This window comes from Melozone crissalis, unplaced genomic scaffold (assembly GCF_028551555.1).
Source record: "Melozone crissalis strain CALT ecotype California unplaced genomic scaffold, PUWL_Pcris_2 ptg000042l_1, whole genome shotgun sequence".
NCBI lineage: Eukaryota > Metazoa > Chordata > Aves > Passeriformes > Passerellidae > Melozone > Melozone crissalis.
Window position 1 is genome coordinate 19,744,453 of NW_026535820.1, and position 16,966 is coordinate 19,761,418.

Genomic DNA, 16,966 nt, shown 5'->3' on the forward strand with positions numbered 1-16,966 from the left:
GAGAAGAGCAACAGAGTCAGTGAAGGGTCAGGAGCACAAGTCCTGAAAGGAGCAGCTGAGGGAGCTGGAGGAATTTAGCCCGGAGAAAAGGAGGTTGAGGGCAGACCTCCTTGCTCTTTCTAAGTACCTGAAATGAGCTTGTAATGAGGTAAAGAGTCAGTCTTTTCTCCTATGTGACATGACGAGAGAAAACTGCCTCAAGTGCCAGGGGAAGTTTAGAGTGGATAATAGGAAAAATTTCTTCACAGAAAAGATTGTCAAGCATTAGTACAGGCTCCCAAAGAAGTGGCTGAGTCCCCAGTCCCAGAGGTTTTTAAAAGATGTGTGCATGCAGCACTCAGGGATGTGGTTTAGAGGCGGACTTGGTAGTGCTGGGTTAATAGTTGGACTCAATGATTTTTGAAACCTAAAAAATGCTATGGTCCTATGATCAATTTCTTTAAATACAGGGAAACCACTGAGAAAGTAAAGGCAATCAATATAAAATACCCATACAGAGCTGTATAAATAATGACACATGCTTAACATAAGAAACATTTGGTTCAGGATTTAAGAGCTAAAAATTATTGGTATTATTGATTTTTTTCTTGTTCCCTGACAGCTAACCAGTTACTCAGAGAGGACACACTACATGCACACAATCTTACACAGTATCATGTGAAGTAAAGAACAGTAATTGAAAATAAAAAACTCACCATGTTTTTGAATGCTACAGTGGTCAGGCAGTTCAGGATGAATAAATCCTTGTAATAGAAGATTATCAGGATGCAGCAATTATTTTCTGTTTTCCCAGACTATTGACATCTCAACAAGAGGTCAATTTTCTATCGAAACAGTCTCAAGGTATTAATTTGTCTAAACCTAAACCAGATGGTCTCTCAAATGAGGTTTTTCCTGAAACTCTGCATGCCCTGTTACATTTGGTGCATCATGCTTTCCCCACAGCACAGGCTTCTTTGCTTACTGTTGCTCTAAGACACTAACTCTTGTCATGACACTGAAAGAAATCTGACTGGTGTCAGCAAATATCAAAGAGTCAAAGCCAGATCAGAAATCTTGCTGCAGGACAAAGTTCATCCTTGTTACAAATTTCCACTAATAATGATCCTAGATTGGTCCAATGGCATCTTCACAGAAGTGCTGGGTTTAGTATCACATCCTGATTATTTTCTGCGAATTAAAATACCTGCATCCCCTACAAAGTTGCTTAGATATCCCTCTTATATGGATTGCTTCTGATCTTATATCTAAGAAGCTCTGTAATTCAAGTCTCATTTCAAGCCAGTGGTGATGCATCTTGATGTCATACTGACTGCCTTCAGTCCTGCCTTTTGGACAGATTCCACATTGTATATGAAAGAAAATACGTTTTGACCTAATCAGTCCATTTTGTACCTCCTGGAACAGCTATGTTGCCTCATGTCCTTGAACATACTTTCTGAGTTACATTTCCAAATTTAATAGATAGAAAGAAAAATTACATTTATTTGTTATTTTTATAAAACATTTGGAGAAACTTGTTATAAATATATGCATAAACATGCATATATAATGCAGTGTAAAGAAATGGGATATAACAATTACATTCTGTGCAAGCATTTCTCAAACTCGTTTGACCAAATCAATAAGTGAGCTTAGTTTATCAGAAAGCAATGTAACCCAATTATTATGGTGGTAAAAACCTATCTTTAACTAGGTCTACCCATCAGAAAGCAGTGCACCCTCCAGACCAGAGGGCATTTTCGTGCAGTGCTCAGAAGCCAAGATCATAATAGCCTTATAGGAAAGCATGACACTTCTCTGAGGCAGAGGAGCAAATTAGAGTACATAATTTGAATAGCTGCCTTATGAAGCAATTGATGTTAACAAGGACATATACTACTTTCTGGATCACTTACACTACATTAGTACTTGCTCACTTACAGAAGCCAAAAATCCCGATCTTCTAACATTGCATTTTCATTTTCTCACTCACTAACAAAAAATAATCCAATTCTTGGACAGCGGGCACCTTCACCTCAAGCACCTGCCTAGAATCTTGATCTTCAAAATGTAATGTATTTTAAAATTGGCTTAATTATAATTTTTCTTCCCTCATTGGATATCACAGTAGATGCTTTTTGGTTTGAACTTCGATATGCTGTGCAAAGAAACACAGCAGTTGCCATCAGTAATTTGTCTAAGGTACACACTGCTTTATCCCCATGTTGGACTTGATAGGTCACATGGAAGATCTATATGATACGGATGAGAAATGCAGCAATCTCATTTGTATAATTTGTATTCTGGTAATGATATGTATTTCATAAAGATGACAAATAGGTTTTATATACCAATACAGCCTGAACAGTATTGTAACCCTGTTGTCTTACTGATGTCTTGGATAAACAGATTACCAAAATATCTATGAAATATCAACCACTATGTAAACATTTATCTTTGTAATTTATATTCAACTCAATCCACTGTTATACAAATTGTATCCATTTATATTCTGAGTTTGTAACACTGGGTTGACATAGGCCTGTCTTATACAACAAAATGTAAGTTTAAAAAACAACATTAAGAAGGACACACAAGTTTTAATTTCATTAAGTGTTAATAAGCAAAACCAGGTTACTTATTTTTCAGCATTAGTTTTTTTACATGTTGTTAAAAAAAAATAATGAAGAAAAAGCCCCAAATCCTCAATATGCTAGGTTACTACTCTGTATTTAGATAGCATTTATCAGATGGAATTTGGATTTCTGGAGTCTCATAAAGCTCAGATTTGTGAGTAAACAAAACTCAGGGTAGAATTTGGCTCTGATTCAAGGAATACAGTGATCTTCTTCACTCATGGGTGAGCTCTACCTTGCCCTCTGTGCCCATCCTATTTCAGATAATATATCTTAAAAGTAATACTAGAAAATTGGCTATCAAGTAATACTTCCACTGATAACAGGTCCAGTTTAGAAGACAGACAAATTCCAGCCATGCAGACCCTGGGAAGTGAAGCATTATAAAGAAAGAAAATAGATAATTTCAACAGTCAAGACTGCAGTGTCCAGTGACAGCAAAATTACTGCTTGCACTGGTGCATGACTGGGTCCTTAATGTGTTGATATAGCCTCTAATTCAATGTAACTCTCACAAAGCTAAAATTGAGCCAGCCAGGCACACTCATCTAAGATCCAAGTTTTCCTGGTGAGAGACAAATGTCTGAAGTGAATTCTTTATATAGACAATACTACAGAAAATCAAGAAATGCTCAGCTAATATGTCTACCTAATCATATTTCAGGACCTCCTCTGTTCAACACACTCAGATCACAGAGCAGGTCCAGAAACACGACTGACCATTTCTGCTTTGGCAATGAAATCTTTTGCTAAAAGCCCAGCAGACACAGAGCAGTTCCTTAGGTGCCATGTCCCTGCCATCTCCGCACACAGGCCTGGTCTTTCAATCTTTTCCCTACAAGCAGCAGAATGGAGGTGAAATAACATTCTGCTGCAACACTAGTGAATCACAGTCATCTTATTAAACAGATAGGGTGCAAGTACTTCAGCAGCAATCTCAAGTAGCTCCTATTAGATCAGAACACTTCTTTTGCTGCTCTTACATACAAATAAACAAACACACTGACTGTGAATAAAAGAGGCCACTGGGACAGTGCAGTCTAACCTGCTGCGTAACATTACAGAAACTGTCTGATACTACTTCACAGTGCCTTCCGTCAAGCCGCACTTCTGAATGAGATGCTTTTAGCTTTGCTGTATTTCTAGAGCAACCCAAGAGATCCTGGAGAATTTAATGAGTACATTTCAAGGATGTTTGAGCATCTAATTCCCTGAATTGCTTCAGCAATCCTAGACTTAATTCCAAATGAAATCTTTTAAGTTACAAGAATCCACAACTGAGCTTAGTAAATTGTTCCAATGTGTATTTACTTCTGTTTAAAAATATGCGCTTTGCTTCCATTTTGAGGTTTAATTTCCATGTACTGGACCTTTTTTGTCATACTTGTGAGTCTCAGAAGGTCAATATTTTGTTGCCTTCTACAGAGAGGAAAGTTTTCTGACTACAGCCCCTACCCCAGTACTGAATCAAATCAGCCATTATTTTTCGTCTCATCTGAACCCATCTTGTGGTTTCTCCCAAAATATCTCCAGTTTTCAACAACTTCTTCAAGCATGAAAACCTTAACCAAGTATGTCCTGGAGTGGCCACATTTGAAACAGAAAGGTGGCCTTCATGTATTATCAAATACATTAAATACATAAATAAGACCTGAGTAGTGCCTTAACCTGCCACCTGCAGAATCCTGTTACACCTGGTAATGTACCATGCCCTCAAGCACTTTTTCACAGTTTTGATTTATGTGATGACATCCTTGTTTTATGCTCCTTTATTCTTGTACTGCCTAATTCTTAAGCAAAACATTTGTTTATATAGATACAGGACATACATACAGAATGATACTTTTTGTATTTGTATTATGCACAAATTCACCCAAAATTTTAAATCAACTTACTCTCCTCTATATTTATCACTTCACCAATTTCTGAGCTATTTCCATACTTTACTTTTGATGATTTTTTTATTTTCTTTCACTCCTTGAAATTGCCCTGATTTCAAGGATTTGCAAGATTGGAATTTTAGTTGTTCAAATAACTTCTTGGGCAGCTTATAAAAATGAGGTGCAAAGTATTTCATTGTGCTGATTTTGCAACACTGAAAAATTTCGCCTCATTTCTAAAATAACAACAGTACAATGAATTTTCTAGCCTGTATTAAGCTTTGTCAATTTGCTCAGATAAATTCATGCTTTAAGAGCAAAAACAATTCAGAAAGCTTCAATAATATGCATGTTTATAAATTTTATTCTTGATGAATGTGTTTGTTAAAATGTTGGTTTCTTTTCCTTTGGTCTTGAGAACACAGTCCCTGCATCCAAACATGACTGGGGTCTCTCTTGAGCTTATAAGGCCTGAATACCAAAATTCTTTGCCATGGCCCAGATGTGACCCACCACTATACTGTCCCTTCCCCAAATCACGAGCCAGCTTTTTAAAACTGTGTCTGCGGAATTCAGACTGTAGCTAAAAGGGCTGGCAGGGAAAGGCAGGGAAAAAAAAGGTAAATAGAAATTATACAACAGAAAGAAAACAGATAGTAGCAAAGTTTAAAATAATAGCCATATGGCAGAGTTTCATATAAAATAAAGCTTTCAGGAGACCATAATTTTGTGTTACTCAATGAGCCAGAAGAGGCTACTAACGTACCTTGGCCACACTTCCTCTATCCAGTAAGAACAAATATATCTTTTTATTTTGCACAGTGCCAGTTCCATCCCTGCAACCCTGAACTAAGAGGATTACCTGAATCATATTTTTTTATTATGTTTTTGATGTAGCTGTTATAATAATATAAAAATACAAAGGAAGACCATATAAGGACAGATGTGCTTCCTATAACCTTTCTGGTGTGAGCATAAATGTGCAGTCCCTGATTCCACGAAGCCATCAGGAGATGGTGAGATATTTATCATTGTGCCTGTGTCTGCTTATGATACGCAATGCAGACCAAAGAAAAGCATCTCTCCCTGCATCGGCCTAAAAACCAGTGCTAGCTCCACATGTTGGTTTGTTTCTAACAGTGGTGAATTATTTTAGGAATATGATTTTATACCATGGGAGTAAATTGGATTTCCCACTGTGCTCAACTTGAAATTTTTTACTGGAAGAGAATGACAGCAATACAAGAAGTATTCCATTTCTCAGAGTTAATGGTGTCATTACTTTTTGTCCAACCATGAAAGCTTCTTACAGGCATCCACTTCCAGTAGTGTGCACGTCCAAAAATAGCCATTCTGAGTGAATTCAAAGGCTCTTTGAGCCATTGGCATAAACCACAGTGACAGTAGATGGCTAAAGAAAAGTACAGAAAAGCATAAAAAGGTTGAATAATTTTGGTATTTCCTGAGCTAGGGATGAACTGATCTGAGAGACCTTACAAGAATGGTACCTGTCTCTAGCACTGTCCTTGCCTCAGGGATGTCACTCAGCAGTCGTGCTCTCACATGCATCTCTATTTTGGCTGGGACTTCCACTCGAGGAAAAGAGAGTCACAGGGACAGGTGTTTCAAAATTAGATGATCACTTAGCATTCCATTAGATTAATAGGAAGAGGTAGAATAGATAAAAAGGACTGAGATGCTTAAGAATTGGGCCTCACTTCTTCACTTATCTTCTACAATGTCATATTTATCAAGGCAATGGGAGGTTGGTCCAGGAATCAGGCAATGATGTTTTGAAGTTGCTTCATCTCTCTCTTCCTGAGTTTATCAACCTGTTTACTTTTTTATTTAAATACTATAAATCAGATAAATTAATATTTTAAATAAAAAATAATTATTTAGAAATAAAGAAAAATATTTTGTTTAGTACTTTGACATTTTTTGTATTAAAGCATAAATAATGACAATTTTTTATTATTCTGTTTAAATCCTGCAGGTGTAATGTAGTAATGCTTTAAAGACTGCAAAAAATTAACTGATCTGAATGTTACAAAATTTCTCAAATTTTACAGAAGTTAAGGTCAGCTGTACGTAATAGAGTCTTCTGGAAAGTTGGGTCAATTTCCTGCACCAATAGTCTATCTTCCACCAAAAAGAAAGGTCAATCTAGATTTCAAAGGAAGTAGTACCACACCTTTGTCTACAATTCAGTCAATAAGCATCTATATGATACCAACTGTAAAAAGCAGGTGACAAAAGATCCATGTCTAAAATAAATTTTGATACAAAATTGATTATAGCTGTGGGGAATTATCTTTATTTCTACTAGCTGTGATGAAGGGACATTTTTTTCAGACTGACACAGGAAGAAGTCTGTGTCCTTAGCTATGTCAAACATTGACCTTTCTCCTTATGTTTTTTTCTTTTTTCCTCTAACTTACATAATTATATAAGCAAATTCATGACAATTTCTTATTACTTAAAGATAAGTCTCTGTAGTTTTTAGTTGTTAATCACTGTTTCCTTACTTATAATAGTAATGAAGCTTTTGATTCAATATTTGGCTCTGCATCCCAGCACCTCTCTATCTGCAGTTTTTGATCTTTTCTTCACATTTATATTAGGCGCTGGAACTTAAGGATCTTTAAGGTTCTGTTCAGCCAAAGCCATTCTGTGATTCAATGGTTCTGTATCTCCATTTTCCATTATGCCTACACAGATGGTTTGAAAGAGTTGCCTATTTCTTTAATTTTGATGCCCGGTTTTCCCATAAGTACAGAAGGAAGTAAGAATATAGAAAATTTGAATTTTGATTTGAAATGTCTTTCTATTTATCTAATAGACATACAAATGACTTGTCTATCTCACAGTCAGTTTAGCTTCTTTTTTCTGATTCATAACTTTCTATAACTGCTGAGGGAATTGCTATTAAGCTGTAATAAGAAGTCCTGCCTATATTTTTCTTCAAAATACCTCAAGCAAGTCATAATCAATTTTTTTTTTTAAATTTTCACTAGAAATCTGTTTTTTTCTTTATATTTGATTGCAGTACCTTTGCCTCATCCAAGCTTTTCTGCCTTCTCAGTGTGTTTTACTTGAGGCAATTTTCTAATTTTTCTCATTACAGCTGTTACTTTCACACCAGGAATATTAGTAAAATACCTTATGCTTCTCCTTGTACTGCATCAAAGATCATCATATCTTTCAACTGGTAATTTGTTCTCTTTGTCTTGTGTCCTTTCCCCCTGAGGAATAATATTTTGCAGAGCCTGAGACTTCTGAGATAATTAGATCATACAAAACATCCGCTATCCCGTCTCCCACTAAGACAAGAGGACCTTAAGGTTTAAATTACTTCAATACATTCTCACTGTAGAAGATCAATTATTTTTCTTTTGTCTGGTCTCATTAAAGTTCAATTTCATCCACATCCCTAACACATTTCCTATAGATTCTCTTTATCTGACTTTTTCAAAGCCTAGTCATCTTCTCCCTGATGATAAACATATCTTGATTTAATGGCATCTTTAAATTGTCTGCATTTCCCTTGAACAAAATTCACAACAAAAGAGAAACATTATTTTCACAGAACCACAGAATAGTCTGAGCTGGAAGGGACCCATAAGGGCCATTAAGTCATTCTTAAATGATATTGTCAACGTAATCCTGAGGAAAATAAGTGGACCACACTCTGTTCTTCTAATAAACGTATCACTAATCAAAGTACCTTCTTCAAAGACATAATGTTTTCTTTTACCCAAGATACTGGAAGCTGAGAGGATAGAGTGGGGGGTTTTTGTGTGTATGAAAATACATATAAATATATGTAAATTATAAGCAAATGTATTACTGTGAGAAACTAATTCCTAAGGTAAAAATCCAACTTTTGCTTGGGAAAAATCACACCATTGCAAAGCTTACTTTACCTTTTCAATAAAGTTTCAGAGTTCTACAGAAGGCCAAACTGAGGCAAAGTTAGCTGAACTGATCTATTTCACATTGTCAGAAGATACACACTGGTTCCAAGTCCTACTTTTTGTACTGTTTATGTACCTTAGAAATATGTACTTGCAATGTGTAAATACATAAACATACTATATATATAACATGCAGAATCATATCTATATATCTACCTATCTATATATATCCCACATATAATAAATCATCATAGATACATTTTATGGCAATGGAACTGTTTCAACATTTTGCTTCTTTCTCCTCTTAAAATACATTTACTAAAATACAAAGCTGCTGGATGATTAAATAACATCCTATTTGCAAGAAATTATATTTTTTAAGTAAGCAATCCATTGAATTTTTTTGCACCAATGGAAAGCAACGAAAAAAGATCACCCTGGAGTGACACAAAGAATATTCCTATGATGTAAAATATTTCATGCAAGATGTAAAATGTTTCTTAAACTCATGCCCCACTCAGGAAAATTTACAAATTGAAGTACAGCATCATACCTAACTAAACTAAAATACCCATAACCAATTATATGATTAACATATTAATTTAACATTACAATTAAATTGTGTGTAACTGTACTGTAGTGAGTCAAATATAGCTCTAAGAGTTACATTTAAAATAATACCAAATCATAGGCAGAATGACCATCATTTTAAAAAGACATAAAAACTCTCCCTGTTTCTAGTGCATATATATTTAAGCCTCCATGTAGTCATAAAGAAACAGGATATGGAATTTATTTCAATTTTTCTCAGTATGGTTAACATTGGGAAATACCAATAATTCCCTATATGTAGACATTTCACTGCTCTTCCATTTCTGTTCCAGAGTCTAGAGGTCAGTTTATCTTCAGTATGTCCTATCAGGTCTCTCTTAGTGTAAAAAAACCAAAACAACAACAAACCAAAACAAACAGAAAAAAAACCCCAAGTAAAAATATCTTTGGAAACAGTGGAAAAGGAAGTTTTTTCCCCTATCAGAGCTTTTCCGGGCCATTTCAATGTTGCTTTCAAGATGCTGCAACCCCTTGCCATGCTTGTCTTCTGTACTTTATTTTTCTCTCTGACCTCTCCCTTTTGTTACATTCCTCTAGGCCAAATCAATCCTTCCTCTTACATTCCCTACACTCTCTCCACAGCGCTGGTGCATCCAGCTCTATGGGGCTCTACTCATAATTTAAGTTCATATGAGTTTATATTATATATTATATATATTTATATATCATATATTTCTACAATATATATTTATATATTATATATTTCTACATTTATATCAGACTTGTGAAAATCATTCGCCACAATATTCAAAGACACCCAATATTAACAGAGCCCTCATAACTAGTTAAATACAAAGATGGGTTATCATATGTGTAATTTTCTAGCTACCTTCACTTCCATTAAAGCAGTTGAGAGTTCACAATCATTTGGCTCCCTGCCTTTGCAGGAGGCAGTTGTGGAGAAAATGAATAAAAGCAATGCAGAGAGACATCAAGGAAATGGAGACATCAGAGGAAAGGACTCACCTCTTTTAGTCAGTTTTCCATTTTAGTTGTTTCAATAGTTAAAGAGGGAAGAGATTTTTTGCACACTCTTTAATTCAGATGTCAGTTCCAATACTTGATGCTTGACTGCTCTGAAACACAATCAAAGTGTAATAGTTAAAACCACTGGTCTGAAACAAGATAAAATTAACATGGCAAGGATCTATGTATTCATTAAAAACCACAGCAATATTGAGATGTTTTATAGCAATGCTCCATGGCAAGGTTTTCACATGGCTCCAAACTCTGCTTCTGGCAACAAAAAAAAGAATATTTTGATTGCATAATGCTGCATTTGTGGTGCCATCTCAGCCTTCCTACTCTCTCTGTACAATGCATGAGGAGTTTGTTGGCTCTTTGACCAAAAGATACCAAGACTGGTTACATGTGATTGCTTCAGTAAATCTCTGCAAGTTCACCTCTCCCCTACTCACTCCCTTCCACAACCTTTTCCTTTTCTCACTCTGCATAAAACACCATGGAATCCTGCTGCCTGTGTCTGGAAAAGCAGAGGAGAATGGTGAGAAAACCCGAACCACCCAGCTGTATACATGGTGCTTCCCACACCAGCATTCGAGGGGTTGGGGACAAAATTGCAATGGGAAGCCACTGCACATTAAAAGATATACTTTTTTAAAACTATATAAACTGAAAATACTTATTCATGAGCCATTTTCTCTCTCTTGTAAGCAAAATCATATACATGTTTTTCTCTTTTATTTCCCCAGTCCTACTTATGAAGGCTAACAAAAATAAATGGCTTTCCTCTGTTTTCTATATTTATTCTCTGTGAGTCATCTCACTATTTAAGTTTTGTTTCTGATCACCTAAAGGTCTAGCCTATTTTATTCTGCCTTTTTTTATGGGAACAATTTGAAAGTACAAGCCAGAATAAGTGTGAATATTTTGTCTTGTAAAAGCAGTTAACATCTCAAATCAAAATTTTGCTGTAAAGCATATCAAAAGAAAATAAATTCACAGCTAAGGGTGCTTTGATTCTAGCCTTGGATTATACTGATGATTTATCACTAAAATAACTTATTTGATACATTCTTAAGTTATTTTAATCACTTGATGCTCATTCAAAGAAATACCTTTCCACACCACAGTTAGCTATTGGGGTCTAGTTGTCAGAAAAAGCAAGTAAACATTTTCAGAGCAAAAATAACCTGAAAATATTACAAACTCATGCTTATAAAACTAGAAGAAACCAACCCAATCAGAGTCAGAGTTTTTTAGCCACTTCCCACAGGCTAAAAAACTTCCATAAATTAATTCCTTTGGAAGTGGGATGCACATCCTAGTAAAACATCAGGCTTTGGATCGAAATTCTTTCAAGTAACCACTAAGAGGACAGGAATAGCCTCTGTACACAAGAGGTGATTTTTCCTTGGAATTCCTTGACCTCTAAAGCAGTCAAACAGTTGACAGCTGCAGCCTCCTCTTTGTTACTTTCTTTATTTTTGTTGTGAATCCTGTTTCAAAGATAAACTAAATTCTGACACTGCTTCAGAGTCTCTGACATTACTGTCAGGATAGAAACATTCTAGTGTTTTTAGTACTAGTACTCCAATGACAGCACTTTGTGTAGAGCTGGCTTTAAGGGCCTGACTCTCCCTTGAGGTATGTAACATTCTTTAGTGTATTTCTTCTTAATTCTAAATTTAAATTTCCAGTTCTTTCTCTACAGTTGGTCTTTCTTGGTTGGTTGCACAGAAGTACAGTTGGTTTTTTTGTCAGATGTGGGAGAAAACAATATGTTCCAAGTAGGAAAATGAGATGATAAAATTATCAGATTGGCAGTGGGATCAAGAGAGAGGTACAGAACTAGAAACTGCCTTTAAATTATTTCAGAAATGCACAGATTTCCTGTTGACAGGATCTCTTTTCAGGAAAGCTTTAATTTACCTGTAATATTGACTACATCATAAGCATTTCAGATTTTCTGTGAGAGTATAAAATTGACTGAGTAAATTTAATTGTAGCAAGTAAACTGGATTGATTTTTTATTATAACATCTCTTTAGGGAGCTTAGCTTACAAACATAAATCTCTAAAGGAACAAATCCTCCATGTCCTTAGCAGGAGCCTTGAGTTGTGAGGACTTCTCTCAACCCATTGAAACTCCCATGCTTGAAGATTTGGTTGAGAAGCTTGCAGAAGCTGGGCTCAGATGGGTTTCTCTTAGCTGACAGAATTTCCTGCATAAGTGAAGTTTTAACTTGTCAGATGTATTTAGTGATGACAGAGACACTGAAGGCAGGCAATGTAAAGGTATCACCTGCAGCACCTAAGTGTTAAGCGTACTGTAAGCCACTGCCTGAAGTGTAAAAAAGAGAAAATTTGAAATTAACTTTCTGCAAACATCTAAGTATATATGACAGAGTTTTCAGAGATGGGCATAGACTACCGTGCTTCAGATTCTGTACAAAGAGATGGCATTATCCCTGTCAACAGCCTAAACTAAATCAACATTGATTTAATAGTTTTAAAATTTCTTTAATTCTTCAAATGTTTTGGTCTTTCTTATTTGTGCATGTCTATGCATGCTAGCCTTGTCTGACCACTTCCCCTATTTTTTATTTAATCAGAGAGATTAAATCTGATTACAAACAACCAGAAAAGGTTCACATAAAAGCAAGATGATGATGGAGCGTACAGAATGACTTCTGTGTGAGGGACAAATGAATAGAGTAACACTACAAAAACAGAGGAAATTGAATCATGGAAGATTATGAAAACAACCACAGGACATTAAATCAAGCTGATTAAAAGTCACATCATAAAAAGTGATGCCTCAGGTTTTAGCTTTTCTATTTTTCAGATTCTGTACTGCTTTAGTGTGTAGTTCTGAGCTTCATATTAACGGACAGTAAGCTCTCTTCACAGAGTAAGTGGACAAATCATTTCCTTCTCTAGCTGGGGACCAAGGACAATCTCAGGCCCAAGACCATAAACAACGTGGGCTGAAGAGAGAAAAACAATAAGGATGGGACTTCAAAACCTAAAGCTGTTGTCCAACTGACAAGTAACTCCAATATGCTAATGAAGCAGAACTCATAAAAGTGAGAAATCTCAGGACCAGTTGCCCATTTTGTGATCATTTTGGGTTCATCTTGGATGTAGCCCTGGCTGGGCTTTTGTACTGCCCAAGGTGTATCCATTGAGGCCTTTTAATAAATGCCTACTTTATTTAACTCTGTCTATCCTCTGCTCTAGGTCAGCCTTCACAAGGCATCCAAAGAAAGAAAGCTGAACAAATAAACAAAGAGGGGTGGCTCTTTCTGCAAAGTGCATTTGTACTGCGGGACTCCTGCCACAGTAGGTTATGAAGATAAAATCATACCTTCTAAGAGAAGGAAAAGTGTGGGAAAATTAAATTTCCTCAATTTAGGTAGCTAGAAATGTTTAGAAACGTGCAGCTCAGAAAGACCCAAAGTTCAAGACATCAGGAGGCTAAGAGATATGTTTGACATGTTTGTATATTCTTTCTTTTGATCTCCAGTGCATGAAAGAGAGCATGGGATAAAATACTTTTGAGTTTGACTGTGATTTTTATAATTTTTTGGTGTTTTTAGATAGATTGGTTAAAAAGAAACCTGGAAGAAAATATGGCAAAGAACAGGAGCAAAGAATAACCCAGAGCAGGTGCCTAGGGAGCCTGTGGCATCTCCATCATGGGAGATACTGAATACTCAGTTGAACAAGACCCTCCGCAACTTGGTAACTGCCTACAATTCCTTACTAGGTAAATTATTCTGTGAATCTGTGTGTTTGAGAAACAGACTCTAATCATATCTATACCATTCCTGTGCAGAACACTAGTTCACAGTGTGATCATTATCATTAAACCAAATTTCAATGAGGAAATGAAGGGCAGGTCTTCAAGTGTTTTATTACTTACTAAACCATTTGATTTCTCTTCTAAATGATGCTTCTTTACACTCCTGAGGTTCTGCTCATATGCATATTTTTAATTAACAATACATACTGTAAAGGAAATGGATTAATTTTTTGCCTGTTTCTTTTTTTCCACTATTTTTTCATCTCTTCTTATATTTTATTAAAGTAATTCACAGTGAAGGTGGACAACCATGCATTTTTCTGTACACAATATCAAGATGCTGACCTACATTAACAACCGAAATCCGTTCCATTACAAAGCTGTACTTCGTGGGTCTTTATATATACTGCAACCTTTCAATGAGGGTGAGTACCTGAGGTGACAAATGGCAGATAACCTCTGATGTTCAGAAGAGGCCTCTTTCAGATGATGATTTAGTGCATATTAAGCCATTAGAATCAATAATTTTTTTACTTTTAAAGTACTGGGCAGGAACCTCACATATTTGTTATCCAAATGATAGCAAAGTAATAATAATTGCAGAAATTAGCATTGCCTAGTAACTACACACAAATGAACTTCTAAAAATTTTATTACAACCACACTAGTGTAGTAGTAATGGGAATACCATAAAGCTTAGCAATGAGCAGAAAATTCAGTCTTCTTTCTGTGAAGCCAAGACTGCAATATCACACACATTTATTGAACCTCATTTGTAAAATTAAGAGTCTCCCTCAGACAATTAAAAATCATGCTGAGTATTCAGCCACAGTAAATTACAAATATAATTAAGTAAATAATAAGAAAGCCCAAGTCCCTACTTAAATGCACTGCCAAATCAGCTAATCCAAGCACAGCAAATATTAATGCAATATTTCACTGTCTACAGCTTAGCTCCTGATCTACAGTAATAATAACACATTAAGGTTTTGTTCATACTCAGAGCAAACCACTTATTTTCCCCAAGACAACTGGAGCACCAGGTTGCCAATAATAAGCTGCTCATATCTTCCATCATCCTGCTCGGGAAGGCAGGCTCAGAAGATGAGCACTTTTAGCCTGATTGTATTTGCCACCAATTATAGAGTCACAGTCTTTTGATCATTCTTCACTTTAAACTGAAAATAAGCTAACCTGAAGGATTAAAATCAATGCAAATTAAAGGGCTCTGCAAAGTGTGATTTTTAATTACGCTGCCTTGGGAAGTCATTGCACAATCACTATCTGCATTCCATTGTTTCTGCATAGAAAGCACAAAAAAATTGCATCTTGGAAAAACCTGATTTTAGCAGCTGGCACACCAATGAGAAAAAGTTTAAAGTTCTGTATTAGAGATAAGCACTATGCAAGAAATGAAATATGTCCAAAATTATGCTGACAGTACATGTCACTTGCCATCAATGTACACTAGCATTGATATGAGCTGTTGTTTACAAGCTCACAGAGAAAGGATTAAATGCAATTTAATTAATTCAAACTTAAATATGTATTTTTACCACTATACAGCAGTGTGTGAATGGCAGACATTTCACTGTCTCATTGCAGTTGTATTATTCTCAGCCCAACCTCATAAATATTAATTGCTTTTGAAACTGAGTTATAAGTCTGCACATGAGATAAAGGAAAAATCCCAAGCACAGGCTTTCCCTCAACATCAAGCCACAGGAGGAATAAAATATTCTCTGTGAAATGTTCCTGCATCAGCACCAGGGGGAAGTTCTGCAGTCTATTCTAGTTGGAGGTAAATGGTTTTAATTTGCTCTTCATTGTAACTGAAAGAATCAGTTATATAAAGCCTTAATATTTCCAACCTCTTTCTTAATAAGGAGAAGCTTCCACAGATCCTCATCTGACTACCCCAGTGTGAGATTTTTCATGCAGTGTGAATAAAGAATTTGGCTCTAAAGCAGGCAGAAAACTACAAACAGAGGCAAATTAAAAAAAAAATCATAAATCCACAATTTTCTGTATCTACCACCACCCCAAGAATACGTTTTAACAGAAACAGTTAAAATCCCTACATTTAATAAAACTTTTTACTGTGTTTTATTCCATTGCTCATGCCATTATTACAGTTGAAACTGGGGGAAGGAAGGAAGGAAGGAAGGAAGGAAGGAAGGAAGGAAGGAAGGAAGGAAGGAAGGAAGGAAATTTTAGGCCATGATTATTATATATTAAAAAAATTCACTGTGAAGCACTGTATAGAGACCTGCGAATCCAACTCCCCTTACCATTTGACACATATGTATAGAGAGTAATATTTATTCACACCACATATATGATAAAAGTCTCTGCATTGCACCTGCACAGTCAAGTGAAATGTTACAAACAAACCAGCTACAATCTTTTTCTCTCAAATACTTATTAATCCCTTGAAATTTAAAACTAAAGTATCTGTACATCGTAGAAATGGTTGGAACATAATATAGGTTTAAAAATCTGTGTACCTCAAGTAACATTTCCAGAAATATATTAGTCCTTCCCAAACTAGCCTGGTCTCCATATTTCTCATACAGACTTTACATTGCATCAATTCCCTTTTGGGAACACATATAGCAGTAAATATGCCAGTAGCACTTCAAGAATTACTGTGATTTTAAACCACTCTGAATTTTCATCTCTCTATTCCCCAAAACAACATGATGGGAAGTAGAAGACAATAAAAAAGCCCCAAGGTTTATTGTTTCTCCTGGTACATAGTCAAAAGTAGACAATTTTAGAGTACATCTTCCAGAACTTACATGTGAATTTTAAACATGCTCACCTCATGATTTTATTGCATGAAATACTACTCCTGCAATCATAAAAAATCCCTTTGCTTCGAAATGCTGAGAAACTGCTTCCAGCCTAAATAGCAATCATGAAGCATTGGAGCAGTTTTTGACACTGAACATGTTAAAAAATGGCATCCAGCTGTTGCAGGAAGAAACTTTCAATTACACAGTTGGTTGAAAATGGGCTGTGTAGTAAAGAACTCTACTTGTGCAGGACTATTAGGAATCGGCAAACAGGGGGATACTTTGATACTCTAATCATACCTTTTCATAAAGGTTAAATTTCTATTACCAGAAATCAATCTGTGAAACACATCAGCTGTCAAAGTATTTAAAAG

General features: G+C 35.7%; 1 protein-coding gene across 7 annotated transcripts in view; it reads right to left on the reverse strand.

The window, feature by feature from the left end:
• DLGAP1 (DLG associated protein 1) overlaps window positions 1-16,966 on the reverse strand; it is a 400,895-nt gene that overhangs the window by 240,802 nt on the left and 143,127 nt on the right. For 6 of the 7 annotated variants that reach the window (XM_054285394.1, XM_054285396.1, XM_054285397.1 and 3 more), the window contains one exon: window positions 9,994-10,103. The gene's annotated coding sequence lies outside the window, so the exon portion shown is untranslated. The remainder of the gene's footprint in view (window positions 1-9,993; window positions 10,104-16,966) is intronic. The other variant, XM_054285398.1, reaches the window with a different exon arrangement.